This window comes from Nicotiana tomentosiformis, chromosome 1 (genome assembly GCF_000390325.3).
Source record: "Nicotiana tomentosiformis chromosome 1, ASM39032v3, whole genome shotgun sequence".
In the NCBI taxonomy this organism is placed as follows: Eukaryota; Viridiplantae; Streptophyta; class Magnoliopsida; order Solanales; family Solanaceae; genus Nicotiana; species Nicotiana tomentosiformis.
In genome coordinates, this window is record NC_090812.1 from 98078322 (window position 1) to 98099934 (window position 21613).

Below are 21613 nucleotides of genomic sequence, written 5' to 3' on the forward strand. Positions count from 1 at the left end.
GTGAAATCATAACTCTTCCCTCTGAGAGGGTGGAATGTATTTGTCCAAGAAGAGGCATGTGAATTGATCCCGGGTCATAGGAGGAGAACTTGCTGGTCTGCCGAGAAGATAAGACTGAAACCGTCTACGGGCCTTGCCCTCCAGCTGAAAGGTGGTAAAGTCCACCCCGTGGGACTTCAATATCCTCATGTTGTGTAGTCCGTCCCTGCACCGATAAATAAAGTCTTGGGGGTCCTCATGTCGCTCACCTCCAAAGACAAAAGGATGTAGCATGGTCCATATGTACAATAGCTTCTGCGGATCGCTGGTCGCAACTGGTCTGGGCTCAAGTATAGTGCACCCGGGGTCTTATAAATGGCAGTTGTATGCCCTAGAGCCTGAGCGGTATGGGTATGTGATCCCCCTCCCGCCTGAGATATGGATGGGTCTGCTGGAAATAAACCAGCCTAAGTCAAAGAATCCATGAACCGCAGCATACGGCCCATGACCTCATAGAATCCTGGCTCGGACATGAAATCTGATGGGGATGGCTCTACTGTGGGCGCCTCGCCCTACTCCTCAATAATAGGATCCTCTACTGGATCCACTGGTGGCATAACTGGGGCAACTCTAGGACTCCCTCATCCTCTATCATGGGCTGAGGGCCTCCCTTAGCCTCTAGCAACATGGGGGAACAACCCTTCCATGATCAGGTACATCTGCCGCACGCATTCTAACCATCTGTGAGAGAATAAGAGAAAGATACTTAGCACAACATCAACTCCACGATATGAGATGAATAAAGAGTAGTTTCCTAACACCCTATAGGCTCTCTAAGATAAGTACGGACGTTCCGTACCGATCCACAAGACTCTATTAGGCATGCTCATAACTCATGAGACCTACGTGAACCTAGTGCTCTAATACCATGTTGTCATGACCCAATTTTCCTATAGGTCGTGATGGCGCCCAACGTCGCCGCTAGGCAAGCCAACGGTGAACTAGACATGTATTTATCCTGTTAGCATTTTTGGAAATAGTTGATTTTTAATTATCAAATAAGCAAGAGTTGAGAAATTTAGTAAAATGAAATGTAAACAATTATAAGAACAAGTGTGGTGAAAAAAAACTCAAAATCATCAAGTGTCTACTAGCAAAATTCCAAAACCTGGTGTCACAAGTATATGAGCTACTAGTAGAATATACAAAATGCTAAACTACTGTCTGAATGGAGTAGACATAAAATAAAAGCAAAAGAGAGACTTCAGGTGCTGCAGGATGGACTCGGAAAGCAGCTCACCACTCAATCTCGAAGTATCAGGGGTGTGTACGGGGATAACAACCAGATGTACACGATTAGTGCAAAAGTGTAGCGTGAGTACATAAACAACATGTACCCAATAAGTATCTAATCTAATCTCGAAGAAGTAGTGACGAGGTGTCGACATTGACACCTACTATGGGCTAACAATAAAATGCAGGAATTCTAAATAAGCATGTATTATATAAATAATAAATATAACTAAGTAGCAAACAATGAATAATAATCCTTTCACTAATAATAAATTTCATGTCAATTTCCGTCGTTAAATAATCATAAGCGCTCAAGCCATGAAATAATATCAAGTATAATTAGGATCCGAGTATTATTACGCACGATATAAGCCGAGGTCGTGCGGTCCGATCCAAAATATATATACTGTGTGCACTGCCGAGGGTTGAACGACGCGAACCATAGATGCATCTATTAACCTGCCAAGGCGAACGACTCGCTCCCATGAGAGTAGAGAAAATTTTAGCTCTCTCGTGGAAATACTTGCGATGCAAGTGAACATGGATTTATCAGAGTTATTATAAAAATTCTTCAATTTTTTTCCGAACATAAGAAATCCAAACTCGAGACTTTAAATCTTAAAATCCTTTATCTCAGCTTTATTTAAGATAATTAATATGCATAATCAACATAACAGTGTAAACAAAGCATGATGTAACTCTAAGACAACCCGAACGTCACATGGAATTTTAGCTATACACGGACTCTCGTCACCTAGTGCGTACATAGCTCCCCACACAAGTAATTCACAACAAATACATCTAAGGGGATGAGTTCCCTCTTACAAGTTAGGCAAGAGACTTACCTCGTTCTCAAACTCACTTCCAATCCACAAATATGCTTTAAATCCTCAACTCGGTGCCAAACGACCCGTAACTAGTCAAACGTTATATAAATTAATGAATACATGTTCAAAAGCGCACAATTTAACTATTAGAGTAATTACCCAACACAAATTGGAATATTCCTAAAATTCACCTCAGGCCCACGTGCTCGGATTCCAAAAATTTTTGAAGATAAATGTTACCCATAACCTCACGAACAACAAATATATAATTTTCACTCAAACCCATAACCATTTTTTGTGGTTAAATCCCATTTTTATCAAAACCTAAGTTTTTCATCTAAACGCATAATTTTCACAATTTTGCATGTTAAAATCTACCCATAATCTATGTATTTAACTTACATTGGATATAAATTACTTACCTCCAATAGCTAGGTGAAAATCCCTCTCTAAGAGCTCCAAAATCGCCCAAGGAATGCAATAAATGAACCCAAAATGGTCTAAGTCCCGACTTAAATAAAGCTTCTGCCTCCAGCGATTTTCGCTTCTGCAGACCTGGGGCCGCATCTGCGGCACCGCGCCTGCAGAAAAGACATCGCAGGTGCGGTCCTAGCCCAGGCTGGTGATAAGTAAGAATTTTGACTACTTATTAGTGCCTTTTAGCTTTCGTTTTAGTCCAAAAGTGTCTAATTATATTCCTGAAAACTGATGAAATATGCTTACCTGCAGGAGTATTGAAAAATGAGTCACTACGATGAAATTCAACTCAAGGAGGAGTGATCTAAACAAGGACAAAAATCAGGCACAAAAGCTCAAGTGAGGACCGCAAATTTCTATCTGCGACCGCATAATGTCAAGGAAAATCAATAGAGCCCCAGTGCAAAGTGCGGACCACAAAATTATTGTGCGGACGCAGAAGCTACGTATGAGCCAAAGTTCATAGAGTTTCATTTCAAGCTCAAGAAGAAATGCAGACAGCACAATTATTGTGCGGACGCAGAAGCTACGTAAGAGCCAAAGTTTATCTTTTAATCTTGCAATATGAGTTTTATCATCTTTTCTTCTTTAATTTGCCTTATACCCATTATGAGTAGCTAGATTTTTAGCTAGGGTTATGACCCAACCCTAGTGTGTGAACCTAATGGGTGTTTGATTTATGGCTTGTTTATGGTTGGGTGTTTATTATTTAGCCTTGTTCTTGCCTTTAATTGTAAAATTAATGGTTGCAAACATTAGTTTATGCCTATTTTACTTGGTCTCTATTTGAGAAAGAGAGACTTAGTCTAGGAAAACTTAGCTAACAAAAATTTGGGATAAAATCAAGAGATTGATAGCCACAATTAAAGGGTTGAACCTAGAGATAGTAAAACCCGACTTGAGCATTTTATCAACTATTTTGTTCAATACCCATGTGGACCTGAGAAAGCCAAATTAGGCAAAATCACTCTCTTACCGAGAGGTATTGAGTGGGTATTTGAGTGTTGACTGTTATAATATAACCCGACCAACAAAACAAGCTTTAAAGTTTACAACCCGTTAGGCAAACACCTAGGTGAAGGTCATACCCTAGGACTTTTTATATATTTGAAAACCATCCAAAAACAATATTCTCTAGTTTTATATCTTTAGAATTGTAATCCTTAACGTAATTTTAGAAGTAAAAACAAAACCATATTTGTGGAAGTGCAACCAAGATACTTCACGTGCTTTATCCAAATATATACAACTAATCCCATCTCAGCTCCCTGTGGATTCGATCCCGACGCTTTGCTGGGTATATTTATTGCAATCGATCATTTCACAACCCCAAATAGAGGTGTGACTTGGACGAGATCAATTTTTGACGTCGTTGCCGGGGAGCATAAAAATGGGTTTAGCTATATATTTAGTTTTGTGTGTGAATTATCTTCTTTTCCTTCCGTGTTACTAATCTTTTTGGTGAAACAATTGTAGGTGAAACAATGGATCTCAACAACAATGATCCTCTCGGAAACATGCCTTTGGGGGATGTGGACGTGGAAGATGATCAAGTTGAAGAGGTTCCTCTTGAACCTCAAGCAAATATACGAGGCCGACCACCTCAAGACAACGTTCCCGTCCCACCCCAATTCCACCAAGAGCGGCTCTACACCCGGTGTTGCCGAATGAAGGATATGCAAGTGCCATAGTCCCGCCCCGCATTAGGCGGGCAACTTTCAAATCACAAATGTTATGCTCACATTGCTAGAGCAACGGGGATTCTTCACCGGAGCTCCGAATCAAAATGCGTACAAACACTTGAAAGGGTTTGTAGACACTTGCTTGGGGAGTAAATAGACAAACGTCTCCGAGGATGCTTTAAGGTTGAGGCTATTTCCTTTCTCTCTACGGGGAAAGCCTTGGATTGGTTAGAAAGGTTGCCTAACCATTCTATCCATACATGGGATGAATTGGCGGAGAAATTTATTTCCAAGTTCTTTTCTCCCGGGAATATGGCACTCTTAGAGACAAGATTCTAGCATTCAAACAAGAACCCAATGAGCCATTGCATGAAATATGGGAGAGGTACCGAACTATGGTGAAAGAGTGCCCAAACAATGACATGACGGAGGCTATGATTCAACAAACTTTCTACAGGGGGATCAATACTACCAATCAATGCGTGATCAACCAACTTGCCGGTGAAAATTTCATGACAATGCCATATGCAGAAGCTTGTGAGATCTTAGATGAAATGGTGGATACTTCATCGGCATGGAAAAGTAGAGCAAATGTTCCTCAAGGTGATCCAAACGTGATTCATCTACATAAAGAATTGCATGATCATGGGCAAGCAATTGCCGAGTTGACCACCACAATGAATCAATTAGCCAAGGCTCAACTTCAACAAGTGCAAGGTCCTAAGCAAGTCAATGCAATGGAGGTAGTTAATATGATGGTAAACAGGAGAAGGCAAAAGGGTCCTCAAGTGCAAAACCGTGCGGAACATTATGTGCAAGAAGATAGTGGGTTTTATCAAGATGAATCTTACAATGACCAAGAGGAGGAAGTACAATATGTGTACAACTTTCAAGGGCAAAGAAACAACTCTCAAGGCCTGAATCAACAACAATGACGACCTCATCGTAATCAAGGGAATTGGAACAATCAAGACAATAAAGGGAATTAGAACAACCAAACAAATCAAGGAAATTGGAATGGTCAAAATAACCAAGGCAATTGGAGTGGCAATAGTCAAGGATATTGGGGAGGCAACAACCAAGGGGGATGAAACAATAACCAAGGAAATCAGGGGTCGGGCTTTCAAAGGCCCCCGATGTATCAACAACCGAGCAACCCGCCTCCTTTATCCTTCCCATGGTCCAAGATCCTCCAACAATGAGATGAGATGAATTGAGAGCATATTCAAACAAATAATAGAGAATAATGCCGACTCTGATGCCCAACTAGCCTCTTATAACACTTCAATTCACAATTTGAAAGTTCAATTGGGGCAAATCTAGCAAGCTTTAAAACACTCGTCCTAAGGGGGCACTACCAAGTGACACGGTGGTGAACTCAAAGGGTGGGAACAACACGGAACATGCCATGGATGTTACTACAAGGAGTGGAAAAGGTGGGGATGCACCCACCTCAAGTCAAAGGAAAATCGTGGATGATGAGCAAGTGGTACAAGAAGATGAGATCCCGAACAATGTGGTGCAAGCAAATGATGAAGTAAGAATTGTTATTGATGACAATGTGGAGGAGACTCAAGAGGAAGTGAACTCGTCCATGGAGAATATTGTTGATATACCGGAACCGGTAGTGCCAAGGCACCAATGCCAAGGCCTCCTCCTCCATATCCTCAAAGGCTTGCCAAGAAAAATGACGAGAATCAATTCCAAAATTTCATTGACATGATGAAGAGTCTATCTATTAATGTACCATTGGTTGAGGCTTTGGAGCAAATGCCCGGTTATGCAAAGTTCATGAAGGATTTGGTGACAAAGAAGCGGTCGATGAATTGTGAAACTATAAAGATGACTCATCAAGTGAGTGAAATTATGTATTCAATGGCTCCTAAATTAGAAGATCCCGGCGCTTTCAGAATCCTATGTACCATTGGAATTGATGACTTTGCTAAAGCTCTTTGTGATCTTGGGGCAAGTATCAATTTGATGCCCTATTCGGTTTTCAAGACTTTAGGAATTGGGCAACCAAGACCCGCATCTATGAGATTACAAATGGCAGATCGTACCATGAAGAGACTGTAGGGTCTAATTGATGATATATTGGTTCGTGTTGATAAATTCATTCTCCCGGCGGATTTTGTTATTATTGATTGTGAAGTGGACTATGAGGTGCCGATTATTCTAGGTAGACCTTTCCTTGATACAGGAAAGGCTCTTGTTGATGTGGAAGCCTGTGAACTCACTTTCCGGGTGAATGATGTAAAGGCAGTGTTCCACGTGTGCAAATCTATGAGGCAACCGAATAGCAATGAAGTATGTTCGTTCGTGGACTTGGTGACCGATGTAATTATTGATGATACAAGGCCACGATTAATGTGGGTGACATGTTGGAGGCTGTTTTGCTAAATTTTGATAGTGAGAAAATGGATGGCTTCATGGAATGTATAAATTCTTTGCAAGGGATGGGGTCATACAATTATGCACCTCGGAAACTTTCCTTGGATCTCGAAAATAGGAAAACTACTCCTATAAAGCCTTCAACTGAAGAGCCTCCTATCTTGGAGTTGAAGCCATTGCCTCCACATCTCAGGTATGAATTTCTTGGCCCTTGTTCTACTTTACCGGTTATTCTTTCCTCTTGTTTGACTAACGTGTGGGTTGACTCTATATTGGCGGTGCTCTACAAGAGGAAGAAAGCTATTGGGTGGACTTTGGCGGATATTAGGGGAATAAGCCCCGCATTTTGAATGCACAAGATTAATTTGTAGGAAGATGCCAGACCCTCCATTGAAGATCAAAGGAGACTTAATGAAGCAATGCAAGAGGTGGTCAAAAAAGAAGATCATAAAGTTGTTGGATGCTGGGGTTGTCTACCCCATTTTTGACAGTTCATGGACTTCTCCGGCGCAATGTGTTTCGAAGAAGAGGGGCATAACTGTGGTCACCAATGATAAGAACGAGTTAATTCTAACAAGAACGGTGACCGGATGGAGAGTGTGCTTGGACTATCGAAAGCTAAACAAAGTCACGAGGAAAGACCATTTCCCACTACCCTTTCTTGACCAAATGTTTGATCGGTTGGACGGCCGGGCACTCTATTTCTTTCTAGATGGATATTCAGGCTATAATCAAATCCTTATTTCCACAGAAGATCAAGAGAAAACAACCTTCACTTGTCCTTGTGACACTTTCGCTTTCAAGCGGATGCCATTTGGCTTATGCAATGCACCGACAACTTTCCAACGGTGTATGATGGTGATCTTTACGGATATGGTAGAGGATTACCTTGAAGTCTTCATGGATGACTTCTTGGTAGTCGGGGATTCCTTTGATGATTGCTTGGCAAATTTGGATAAGGTCTTGGCATGATGTGAAGAGACGAACTTGGTGTTGAATTGGGAGAAATGTCATTTCATGGTCGAGGAGGGTATTGTCCTTGGCCACAAGATTTCAAAGAAGGGGATTGAGGTCGACAAGGCAAAAATAGAGGTGATTTTTAAACTTCCACCTCCAACATCCGTGAAGGGCGTGAGAAGTTTTTTGGGTCACGCGGAGTTCTACCGGCGTTTCATAAAGGATTTTTCCAAGGTAGTGAACCCCTTGTGCAAGCTTTTGGAGAAAAATGCTAAATTTCACTTCAATGATGATTGCATGAGAGCATTCAAATTGCTCAAGTTCAAGTTGACAACTACTCCCATTATCACCGCCCCAAATTGGATCATTCCTTTTGAGCTCATGTGTGATGCTAGTGATGTGGAGGTTGGAGTAGTTTTGGGGTAACGTATCAATAAGATCTTTCATCCGGTCTACCATGCTAGTAAGACAATGAATGATGCCCAAGTCAATTACACTGTGACCAAAAAAGAGCTCATTGCTATTGTTTTTGCTATGGAGAAGTTTCGCCCGTACTTGATGGGTACAAAGGTGATTTTCCACACGGATCATGCAGAACTTCGGCACCTTATGAGCAAGAAAGACTCAAATGCTCGGTTAATGAGGTGGATGCTTTTTTTGCAAGAGTTCGATCTAGACATCCAAAACCGCAAAGGCAGTGCAAACTAAGTGGTGGACCACTTGTCTCGCTTGGAGGAGGAGGGAAGGCCACATGACGGCCTTGAAATCAATAACTCCTTCCCCGACGAGCAACTTCTAGCCATTTCAATGACCGAGATGCCATGGTTCGCTGATCTAGCAAATTATCTTGTGAGTGGTATTGTACCGGATGAGTTCTCTTCAAACCAAAGGAAGAAGCTCAAATGGGATTGCCTAGACTATTATTGGGATGAACTGTACCTCTTCCGGATATGTACCGATGGCGTGATTAGAAGATGTGTGTCGGAAGAGGAACAAGTTGAAATTCTTGGGGCTTGTCATTCTTCACCCTACAGTGGTCACCATGGGGGAGCAAGAATGGCGGCCAAAGTGTTGAGTTGTGGATTCTATTGGCCTACTCTCTACAAGGACGCAAGTGATCTAGTCAAGCATTGTGATAAATGTCAAAGGGCCGGTGGGATTTCAAAGAAAAATGAGATTCCCCTCACTACCATCTTGGAAATTGATTTTTTTGATGTGTGGGGTATTGATTTCATGGGACCGTTTGTAAGCTCTTGTGGGAACACCTACATTTTAGTAGTTGTAGATTATGTGTCAAAATAATTTGAGGTCGTTGCTCTATCCAACAACGAAGCTAGAAGTATGGTGGCAATTTTGAAAAAGAACATCTTCACAAGGCTTGGTACTCCGCGGGCCATTATAAGCGATGGGGGGTCGCATTTTTGCAACAAAGATTTTGATACCTTGCTTAACAAGTATGGTGTCACTCACAACATCACGACCCCTATCACCCTCAAGCAAACGGACAAGTGGAAGTCTCCAACCGGGAAATCAAGAGTATTTTGTCAAAAATAGCGAATGCCAATCGGACGGATTGGTCAAAGAAACTTGATAATGCTTTATGGGCTTATAGGACGGCTTACAAAACACCGATTGGGATATCTCCGTAACGGTTAGTGTTTGGGAAAGCTTGTCATCTTCCGGTGGAACTTGAGCACAAGGCCATATGGGGTTTGAAGAAGCTAAATCTTAAGTGGGATATCGCCTCCAACTTAAGGGTGGCACAATTGAATGATCTAGATGAATTTCGGTACCATGCATATACAAGTTCATCCTTATAAAAGGAGAAGATGAAGTACCTCCATGAAAAGTACATTCAGAACAAGGAGTTTAAAGAAGGTGATCTTCTGTTATTGTTCAATTCTCGGTTACCGATGTTTCCGGGAAAGTTGAAGTCTTAATGGAGTGGCCCATTTGAAGTTGTAAGTATGACACCCTTTGGTGCATTGGACTTGAAGAATAAAAATGATGAAGTGTTTAGAGTCAATGGTCACCGGGTGAAGCATTATCTGGGAAACGTTGGTGATGGCCACGTAGTGGCAGTGATTCATTTCAATTAATTGATGGTAATATGCGTCGTATCGCGACGTTAAATCATGCGCTACTTGGGAGGCAACACATGTTTCTTTTTCTTTTTCTTTTTCTTCTTCTTTAGATAAGTCTTGTTTTGTGCTAACTGGTTTTGAAGTGTGTTGCAGGAATGAGTGTGCTTTGCTGGAACTGTGCTCAGAAAAAATGGCTAAGTGTGAAAAAAGTGTGGACTGCACATTTTTTATGCAGACCGCACAATTTTGAAGGCCACAGCAGAAAGGGATCTACGGCCGCATAATTCTTGTTGCGGTCGCACTATTGGAAATCAAAAATTGCAAACTCTCTGAAGTTGTGCATGTCAGAGTAATGGCCAAAGTGCATCCGCACAAGGAAATGTGCGGTCCGCGCAAAAATCTGCGACCGCACTCAAAAATGTGTGGATCGCAGATCATCAAAAGGGTAATTTGTAATAGGTAAAGGAGTGCGGACCGCACACAAAATTGTGCGTCCGCACTCAACTCTTAAGTCCTTGCCCTAACCAGACAACTACAAATAGTTCCTCCTCACCACTGTTCGAACTTTACAAACACTGAACATTTGACACTAGGGAAAGCACATTGCACTCAATTGATTCAAGCATCTCACTCTCATTTCATCATCTTTGATTCTTCCTTGCATCACTATATTACTGGTATGTTTAATTCATCATTAAATTTTTCAATTTGCTTAATTTTGTTCATAATTAGAATAGTTATGTTTAGCCCTAATGTCAAAATGCATCATCATGTGAGCTTAAAATTGTATGGGTAACTTCCTATTTGCAAATTGGGGGATGGGTAAACTGTGTATCATGTCTAAATTACCAATACCATGTCCAAATTGTGCATGAATTGAAAAACCCTAAGTGACTGCCATTTGTTTTTTAATTGTGCGGTCCACAGATCATTAGGCTAGGGCAAATATTGTGCAATGATTATGCGGTCCGCAAAAATTTAACCGCGACCGCAGAAAAGTGTGTGCGGCCGCAGATCGATCAATTCTCTGACTTCAGAGAGTTATCATTTTGGAGCTTGCAATTGTGCGGCCGTACTCAAGATTGTGAGGACCGCACTTCAATTGTGCGGTCGCACTTAAAATTGTGCAGAACACAGAACCATCAATGCGGCTGCACCTCCAAAATTGTGCGGTCCGCACAAGCCCATCTGCGGCCGCACCGTAAATGTGCGGACCGCACTTCCCCCAACTTGTATACTGTTTGTCTACAACTGTCTGATACTTTGGATTTGAACTATAACTGATTCCTGTTGCTATGTATTGCAGACAATGATTAGATCACGGGGACGAGGTGATACATCCAAGGGGAAGGGTGAACCCTCCCGAGGCCGAGGCAGGGGTACTCTGCCACTCTCCGTGCAAAAAGTGATATCTAAAAAGGCAACTGTAGGGAGAGGTAGGGCTGCAGAGCCCTCTAAGTCAAGTTCATACATGCCGTCTAGGGAAGCATCAGAGGGCCACTCTGTGGAAGAACGACATGATGCCCAATCTCAGCCACAGCAATTTCCAGGGAGATACCAGCTCCGAAATGAGGCTTCCACCTCAGCAAGAACTTTTGAGGGTTCGAATGATGACAGTCAGGGTTCAGAACCCTCATCTACTCATGCCCCCGCCGCACCAGTCACAGTTGATGATGATGATGATATTCTGGATGATGGACGAAGGGGTGATACCAGAGTTGCTGGCCTCGACATGTCGAAAAAGAAGGAATTTCTAGAAGACAGATTCGTAAGCCTGACTGCTTTCACTAGGTTCCGAGGGTGGTGGCCTCAGAGATTGCTTACACTTGACCGTCGATTTATTTTGAAATACTTGGATAGGTACAATCCAAATGTGGCAAAACAGTTTTGGGAGAGAAAGTGGTGGACATGGTTCACTAAAAGGTTGGTGGATGCCAAGGAGCACTTAGTCCGGGAGTTCTATACCAATGTGGCGCACATCAAGAAGGGAACTAAGGTGACTAAGTTGAGGAACTTGAAAGTACGATTTGATCAGAGTACCCTGAACACTTATTTAGCGCTCGAGGATATGGAGCCGGTGCAGTATTGAGAGAAGTTTGCAATGGGTGATGCAGCTCGCCATTGGCTAGCTGAGATACTAGCAGCTCCAGGACCACCACCACCCTGGATCACAGCAGGGGTTCCCATTTAGCGGAACACCCTCAACTTTGAATCAAAAAGGTGGCAAAACATTTGTGTGCAGTCGAATAGACCCAAGCCGGAATGAAAACAATCTCCCAATCCCTCGGGCAGTCCTAGTTGCTTCCATCATGGCCGGGTACCCAATCAATGTAGGTGCCATCATATTGGCCAACATGTCTCTGGTTGTCAGGCAGGGTAAAAACTCCTATCCGTATCCCAACAATATCACGGAGTATCTCACGGATGCGGGGGTGGAGCCTAAGAGCTTTGATACAAAGGATAAGGCTAAGAAGCCCTTCTCCTGGTACTCTCTGAAGGACCCAAGGAACCCGAAGAACAAGGGTAAGTCGACTACTACCGTAGGCCAGTCTGATGAGCCGTTGGTGGTAGTTGCATATTTAGCTTCCATGCTTTCTACAGTAGCCATGCCTTCCACAGCAGCCGGGCCTTCCACCAATACAGCTGTCATACCTCCACCTCCATCTTCAAGGCCATCAGTATCAATTCCTTCCTCCTCTACTTATCCACTGTCTGCACTGCGAGTCTCCCAGACACTAGCGAGTCTCAACAACTGGATGCAGATAGCTACTGCAAAGCTGTCTGACCTATCCAGTGTTGTTGCAGCTCAGACTTCTACCCCAGCACCCCAGATTCCTCCGTAAGTGGAGGAACTTTGAAGAAAATATTGGAGAATTAGAAGACCATCATGGACACCTTGGTGGCACATGGGGGAGCAATTAAGGAGCTTGGGAAGCAGGTGAAGAAGATGAGGAAATCTAAGGCTTCGAGGAAATCAGTTGGCAAATTAAGACAAAAGGTGACCAAGATAGAAGCCGCTGGAGATCTTCCATTTGACTTACTAATGGAGACAGATCCATCAGTACCAGCAGACCCAGCAGCACCATCAGCACTAGTGGCACCAGCTGGCCAGTCTGAGGAGCCAGACCTCGCTGCCCACATTGCTGAGGCGGTGCTACAGATGTTCACCAACACAGCTACGCCCCAAGCAGAAGATGATGAAATCCAATTAGAGGAGCCTAATGGAGGTGATGCTGCTATGGACACTGAGACCATATAGGGAGTCCTCTCTACTCTTTCCCTAACTTGTTTTTATTTTGTTACGCATTGAGGACACTGCTTATTTTTATTCAGGGGGTGGAGTCTATTTTGATTTGACATTTGACATTGGCCTGTAATAACTGATAACATTCTCTTTTTATTTTTACTTTCATTATGTACATATTCTTCTCTCTCTATTGATGTATATATTCTCTTTCCCTTTCTCAGTTTGTATATTCATTTATGCTTTCAGCAGTTTACTTCATAGCTTCTTTATTTTGTTTTCTCAGTAGTCAATGTTTATTCTAATAGCTTTTTATTTACTTTAATAGCTTCGTTTTAATTTAGTAGTTTCTTTTCATGTTTAAGTGATCAATAAGTCTTTGGTTTTCTTAATGCCACGGTTCTTTCCAAAGGTGGTTTTTGTGTGAACCGGATGACTCTTCCCAACGATGGATAGCGTGACAACCTTCTTAAGGTATTGAGTCTATTTTTGATGTTTAGGTGAGAACAGTAGTAATAATGAATAAGAGGACCTAATTGAGTCGAACTAGAGGAATCAAACATGCTTCACTTGGTACCAACACACTTAACTACATGCTTATGATTAAAAACAAGTTCTTGGAAAGAAATAGCTCTAGTTAGTGACCTTTTGACTCTTGTGTTGACTTAAGCAATCAACGAGTGATTTAGTTGAACCATTAGTGATTTTTAATCTCGAATATGGTTGTTGTGGTCCGTCAACTCTATTCTCTTGAACAATCCAGTTGTGTGAGAGGTGAGATGTTTTGTTGCAAGTCCAAGTACCCATGCGAATGGTCTAGAACTTGCCACGAATGTGTTTCTAAGTGAAATTCTAAGTTTTGTTTGGCTTGAGAAGTTATGTAGGCTCTCCTTGACCCGTTTTGAAATTTTCCATGACCCAGCAATGTTGTTATCCCTAGTAAACCCTTTTAAGCATAAAACCTTTCTCATTTGATAACCATGTTACAAGCCTTTACCCGTTTTGTAGTGATCCTCTCTTGGCACCCGAGCTTTCCTTAACACTCTTGAGAAATAATTGGCTAAAACATAGGTTTAGGGGAGAGACGAGAAATTTGAAAGTGGTATCAAGGTACAAAAAGAGAAAAGAAATGAAGAAAAGTAAAGGCAAAGAAAAAGAAAGAAAGAGCAAAAGAAAAAAAAAATGCAAAAAGAAAGTGAATAAGTTGAAGAGTTAAAGGGATTCAAAGAAAAGCAAAAATGCAAATCATGGAAAAAACAAAGAATGAGAAAACGAATATCATGACCAAGAAAGAGTGATGTTAAGTCTCTCTAGTTCCCCTAAGGAAAAAGAAAATGACTCAAAGAGTCGGCAAAGCATGAGCCAAAAAGAGAAAATGGAGTGCTTAAGGAAAGATGAACCCGTTCTATTCCAACATTTCCTACCTTAGTCCAAAAGCCTTCATTACATTCCAAAAAAGTCCTACGTGATTTCAAGCTGAGTGAACTTACATTAATGGTGATTTACATGAGAGGCAAGCATATGGTACTTAGAGTCGTACTTGTGACATTCTTTTGAGAGAGATGAGCGAATTTTTCACAAATCCTTGAAGTGAGTGCTACATTCTTAAGTGAGATATGCTAACGGAGAGTATAAGAGGATGAGTTTGGGTTACACAATGACCTACATGAAAGAGCGAGCTTCCTTGATGAGTAAAGTCAACTCTTGATGCTCTAGTGTCACATTAGAACTATTTGTGCTTAAATTTTCAAATCATTGCCTTGTTGATAATTCATAAGTGTTGTGGGTAATTGTTGGTCCTAATTGATGTGTATTTGACTTGGTCTCTACTTGAGAAAGAGAGACTTAGTCTAGGAAAATTTGGCTAACAAGAATTTGGGATAAAATCAAGAGATTGATAGTCCCAATTAAAGGGTTGAACCTAGAGATAGTAAAACCCGACTTGAGCATTTCATCAACTATTTTGTTCAATACCCATTTGGACTTGAGAAAGCCAAATTGGGAAAAATCACTCTCTTGCCAAGAGGTATTTAGTGGGTATTTGAGTGTTGATTGCTATAATACACCCCGGCCAACAAAACAAGCTTTAAAGTTTACAACCTGTTAGGCAAACACTTATGTGAAGGTCATACCCCTAGGACTTTTTATATATTTGAAAACCATTCAAAAGCAATATTCTCTAATTTTATATCTTTATCCTTAACGTAATTTTAGAAGTAAAAACAAAATCATATGTAACGACCCGGCCGGTCGTTTTGAGTATTATAAACTCGTTCCCCCATTTAATGCTCAATTTATGCTTTATAGTTATTTTATGACTTGCCGGGTTAGTGTGTTAGGGTCTGGAAGGAATTCGGAGTGAAATGCGACAATTAGTCTCATAATTGAAAATTAAAGTTAGAAAAGTGGACCGGATATCGACCTATGTGTAAACGGCCTCGGATTTGAATTTTGATGATTCCAATTCTGTATGGTGATTTTGGGTTTAGGAGCGTGTTCGGAATATTATTTGGAGGTCCGTAGTGAAATTAGGCTTGAAATGCCAAAAGTTGAATTTTTGAGAAGTTTGACCGGGGATTGAATTTTTGATATCGGGGTCGAAATCCGATTCTGAAAATTTGAGTACCTTTGTTATGTTATTTATGACCTGTGCGCAAAATTTGAGGTAAATCGGACGTGATTTGATAGGTTCCGGAGTCGTTTGTAGAAATTAGAAATTTCAAAGTTCATTAGGCTTGAATTGGAGTGTAATTCAAGGTTTTAGCATTGTTTGAGGTGATTTTAGGGTTCGACTAAGTCTGTATGATGTTTTAGGACTTGTTGGTATATTTGGTTGAGGTCCCGAGGGCTTGGGTGAGTTTTGGATGGTTAACGGATCAAAAATTTGGACTTGAACAGCTGCTGGAATTTTCTGATATCTAATCATGTTTTACTTCAACGCGATCGCGTGAATGCGTCTGTGATCGCGTAGGCTTAGTTGGTCAGTGGGGGTTTTTGTTCTACGCGATTTCATAGGGATATCTGCGATAGCATAGGGTTAATGTGAGGCAGTGGCATTTTGTGCTTCACGATCGCGTGAAGCGGGACGAGATCACATAGCTCTGGGATATTGTGACTCGCGAACGCGTGAAGAAGGTCGCGTTCGCGTAGAGTAAGTGGAGCGAAAATAGAAGTCATGCATTTTGTGCTTTGTGATCGCGTGGACGAGTCCGTGATCGCGTAGGTCTGTGATATTGTGCTTCGCGATCGCGTGGGAAAGTCCGCGATCGCGTAGAGTAAAATTCTGGGCGATAGAAAATTGTTCTTCGCGATCGCGTGGGAATGTTCGCGATCGTGTAGAGCAAATGTTTGGGCAGAGAGTTTAAGTTCTGAAAATGGGAGTTTTTGACGGATTTGAGCTCGAGAAGAGGCGATTTTCGGGAGTTTTTCTAGGAAAAAAATCGGGTAAGTGTTATTAACTCAATATTGGGTAAATTACCCGAATCCATGGTTATTTTTATCATTTAATTGGTGAATTAAGTTGGAAAAGTTTGAAAACCCTCTTAGTTTAAATTGAAGATTTGAGGGTCGAGTTGCGGTCGGATTTTGATAAAATTAGTATGGTTAGACTCATGGTTGAATGGGCTTCCGAATTTTGTAACTTTTGTCGAGTTCCGTGACTTGGGCCCCACAGGCAATGTTTGAGCTAAAATTCGGATTTTTATGAAAAATTAGCATTTTCTTATGAAATTAATTCCAATAAATTTTATTGACTGAAACGAATTATTTGTGACTAGATTCGAGGCATTCGAAGGTCGATTTGCGAGGCAAAGGCATAGGAGAGTAAAGATTTCACGCTCTGAGGTAAGTAACAATTTTAAATATGGTCCTAAGGGTATTAAACCCAGGAATTTTGTGTCATGTGATTATTTTGGAGGTGATACACATGCTAGGTGACGGGCGTGTGGGCGTGCACCGAGGGGATTGTGACTTGGTCCGTCCCGTGAAACTGTAAAGTTGAATAATTTGTTGTTAGCTATATGCTCTCTATGTGTTGAAGAAATTTAACTATAAATCATGCTTAGGCTATGTGATAGTACTGTTGGGACCCATAGAGGGCTCGTACTTATTGAATTAATTGCTAATTTCTATCTTGTGCTCAGTCATGATTTTACTTGCGTATCATACCTTAGTCTTTCTTAATATTTGTTGATGCATTATGTTATCTTTGTTTTGGCTGATCTTTGTGATTTCTGAGAGCTCGAGAGACTAGAGAGGTTGAGGACTGAGTAAGGCCGAGGGCCTGTCGGTGAGGTAAGGATATTATGGCACGTGAGTTGTCCGTGCAGGATATTATCGCACGTGAGTTGTCCGTGCAGCACGTAAATTGTCGGTGCAGATTATGGCGCTTGGGCTGTAGGAGCCCCCCTGGAGTCTGTACACCCGAGTGAGCGCGAGTACCCATTGAGTGTGAGTGCTGAGGGCTGAGAGCCGAGTGATGAGTTGAGTGACTGTTGCCTGAGAGGCTGTACTTGCTTTGCATTTGTTATTGCACTTGATTGCTATCTGTCATTGTTGTGAAATCTCTGAAAGATTTTATATCCCGATTACATGAAATTGAACTGTATAAAATTGATTTGACTTAAATTGCCGGATTTGAAAGCATGTCTATTCTTTGTTGGAATTACTGAAAGTGAACTGTAACTGTGTAGCTCGTCATTACGATTCCTTAGTTATTATTGTTACTTGCTGAGCTGGTTGTACTTATACTACACCCTGTTTGATTTTCCGGAGATTCAGAGGTAGCTGTCGTGTTTCGCAGACCTTGTCTCTCTTTCCCTATCTCCTTATTTACTGTATTTTGGTCTTAGACTATTATAGACCTTATATTCCAGATTTGTATCCATATTAGATGCTCATGTACTTAGTGACACCAGGTTTTGGGAGTGTTCGTGTCAGTATTTATGGGATTTTATATTGTATTAAATTATTGTATTTTCAAACTTAAGAGAAATTGGGGTTTATCAAGATTATCGGCTTGCCTAGTATCGAGATAGGGGCCATCACGACAGGTTGGGATTTTGGGTCGTGACAAGTTGGTATTAGAGCCTAGGTTACATAGGTCTCACGAGTCATGAGCAGGTTTAGTAGAGTCTTGCGGATCGGTACGGAGACGTCTGTACTTATCTTCGAGAGGTTGTGGACCCCTTAGGAAAATTTCACTTTCTTGTATTCTATCATGCGAATTTGTCGATTCTGGAAACTAAATTTCTGCTATACTATTCTCTCATAGATGGTAAGGATACGTACTACCAGATCGGACAGTTAGCCACTAGTGCCACCAGTTAGGGCCGCGGAGGCCGGGGCCATGGTAGAGGCTGGGGCCGAGGTAGAGGTCGAGGTGTAGCTCGTACCACAGTTGGACCAGCACCTGTAGTACCATAGTTGCTCTAGTTCAGGAGCAGATTCTAGATATAGCTGAGCCGACAGGATCAACTCAGGCACCAGCTGTGCCCATTGAGATTCTAGGCCTTTAGAAGACTTTGGCCCAGATATTGGCAGCTTGCACTAGTCTTGCTCAGGTGGTTTGGGCTCAGGCCACACCTGCCGCTTCTCAGACTGGGGGAGGTACTCATACCCCTGTTGCCCATACTCCAGACCAGGTAGTACGGGGACTTCAGATACCGGGGACACTACAAGCCCAGCCGGTTGCAGCTGCTCAGGCCCCGGTAGTTCCTGTTTTGGCAGATGATGAGCAGAGGAAACTTGAGAGATTTGAGAGGCTTCGACCTCCACCATTTAGCGGTACTGAGTCAGAGGATGCCCAGGGTTTTCTGGATAAGAGTCAGCGTATGCTTCGGACAGCGGGTATTCTAGAGACCAGTGGGGACTCATCCACTACTTTTTAGTTTTCTGGGGCTGCCTTCAGATGCTAGGAGTCTTACGAGAGGTGTAGGTCGGTCGGTGCAGCACCCCTTACCTAGCAGCAGTTCTCCGATCTATTCCTGGAGAAGTTCGTGCCTCAGTCCCGCAGAGAGGAGCTGCGCGGGCAGTTTGAGCAGCTTCGTCAGGGTGATATGTCTGTGACACAATATGAGATGAGATTTTTAGAATTGGCCCGTCATGCTATCTGGTTGATTACCACAGACAGGGAAAGGATCAGGAGATCCATAGATGGCCTCACTTTTCAGCTGCGATTACTTATGACTAGAGAGAGAGTGTCTGGTGCTACTTTCGATGAGGTTCTCGACATTGCTCGTCAGATTGAGATTGTTCATAGACAGGAGCGGGTTGAGAGGGAGGCTAAGAGGCCTCATAGTTCCGGTGATTTCAGCGGTGTTCCTGTAGGGGGTCAGTTTTACCGCAGTAGGGGTCGTTCTTACAGACATGCTCAGGCGCGTCGTCCAGCTCATCTTGGTGCATCAGCTAGCCATGATTCTCACAGTACTCACTCAGGCCAGTCTTCATTCAGTGCACTACTAGCGCAGAGTTCTCATCATGCCTCGTCTGCTTCTACAGGTAATTCTTCGGGTTATCAGGAGCAGCAGTTCCGTCAGAGGAGGGGTTGTTTTGAGTGCGGAGTATTGGGTCATTTCAAGAGAGATTGTCCTAGGCTGTTGAGTGGGACTCCACAGCAGAGTTCTCGACCAACGACACTAGCTCTAGCAGTTACACCACCCGCCCAGCCAGCTCAGGGTGGGGGTCAGGCAGCTAGGGGTCGCCCAAGAGGGGGAGGCCGATCAGGTAGCGGGCAGGCTCGATTCTATGCTTTTTCCTACCAGGCCAGATGCTGTTGCCACAGACGCAGTGATCATAGGTATTATTTCAGTGTGCCATAGGGAGGCTTCTATATTATTTGACCCTGGTTCCATGTATTCATATGTATCATCGTATTTTGCTCATTACTTGGATATGCCCTGTGAGTCCTTAGTTTCACCTGTTTGTGTATCTACACCGGTGGGCGATATTATTACTGTGGACCGTGTGTATCGGTCGTGTGTGGTGACTATTAGGAAATTGGAGACTAAATCTGATCTCTTATTACTTGGTATGGTTGATTTCGATGTAATCCTGGGTATGGATTGGTTGTCTCTATGTCATGCTATTCTGGACTGTCATGAAAAAATTGTGTCGTTGACGATGCCGGGATTGCCAAAGGTTGAATGGAGAGGTTCTCTAGATTTTGTTCCTAGGAGGGTAATTTCTTATTTGAAGGCCCAACTTATGGTTGAAAAGGGATGTCTGTCATATTTGGCCTTTGTGAGAGATGTTGATATTAATACTCCTATTATTGATTCAATACCGGTCGTGCTAGACTTTTCGGATGTATTTCCTGCAGACCTGTCGGGTATGCCACCCGACAGGGATATTGATTTCGGTATTGACTTGGTGCAGGGCACTCAGTCTATTTCTATTCCTCTGTATCGTATGTCACCAGCTGAGTTAAAAGAATTGAAAGAGCAACTTCAGGAACTCCTTAAAAAGGGGTTTATTAGGCCTAGTGTGTCACCTTAGGGTGTACCGTTCTGTTTGTGAAAAGAAAGATGGTACTATGCAGATGTGCATTGACTATAGGCAGTTGAACAAAGTGACGATCAAGAATAAATATCCTTTGTCGCGTATTGATGACTTATTTGACCAGCTTCAGGGAGCGAGGGTGTTCTCAAAAATTGATTTGAGATCTGGGTATCACCAGTTGAAAATTCGGAATTCAGATATTCTGAATACGTCATTCAGAACTCGTTATGGCCACTATGAATTTCTTGTGATGTCTTTTGGGCTAACCAATGCCCCAGCAGCATTTATGAATTTGATGAATAGTGTATTTCAGCCATATCTTGATTTTTTTGTCGTAGTATTTATTGATGATATTCTGGTGTACTCATGTAGCTAGGAGGAGCATGCACAACACTTAGGTATTGTATTACAAAGGCTAAGAGATAAGAAACTTTATGCCAAATTCTCTAAGTGTGAGTTCTGGCTTAGTTCGGTGGCATTCTTGGGACATTTAGTGTCCAGTGAAGGAATTAAGGTGGATCCGAAGAAAATAGAGGCAGTTCAGAATTGGCCTAGACCATCCTCAGTTACTGAGATTTGGAGTTTTCTCGGCTTGGCCGGTTATTATCGTCGTTTCGTGGAGGGTTTCTCGTCTATTGCATCACCTATGACTAAATTGACCCAGAAAGGTGCTCTGTTCAGGTGGTCAGATGAATGTGAAGAGAGCTTTCAGAAGCTCAAGACAGCTTTGACTACAACTCCACTATTGGTGTTGCCTACAGGTTCAGAGTCTTATACTGTGTATTGTGACGCATCGCGTATTGGTCTCGGCGTAGTGCTGATGCAAAATGGTAGGGTGATTGCCTATGCGTCCAGATAGTTAAATATATATAAGAAGAATTATCCAGTCCACGATCTTGAGTTAGCAGCTATTGTTCATGCCTTGAAAATTTGGCGGCATTACTTATACGGTGTCCAGTGTGAGGTATATACTGATCATCGGATTCTACAGCACTTGTTTAAACAGAAGGATCTTAACTTGCGGCAGCGAAGGTGGCTGGAGTTGCTTAAGGATTATGATATTACCATTCTCTATCATCCCAGAAAGGCCAATGTGGTGGCCGATGCCTTGAGTTGTCAGGCGGAGAGTTTGGGCAGCTTAGCATACTTACCGGTAGCAGAGAGGCCTTTAGCCTTGGATGT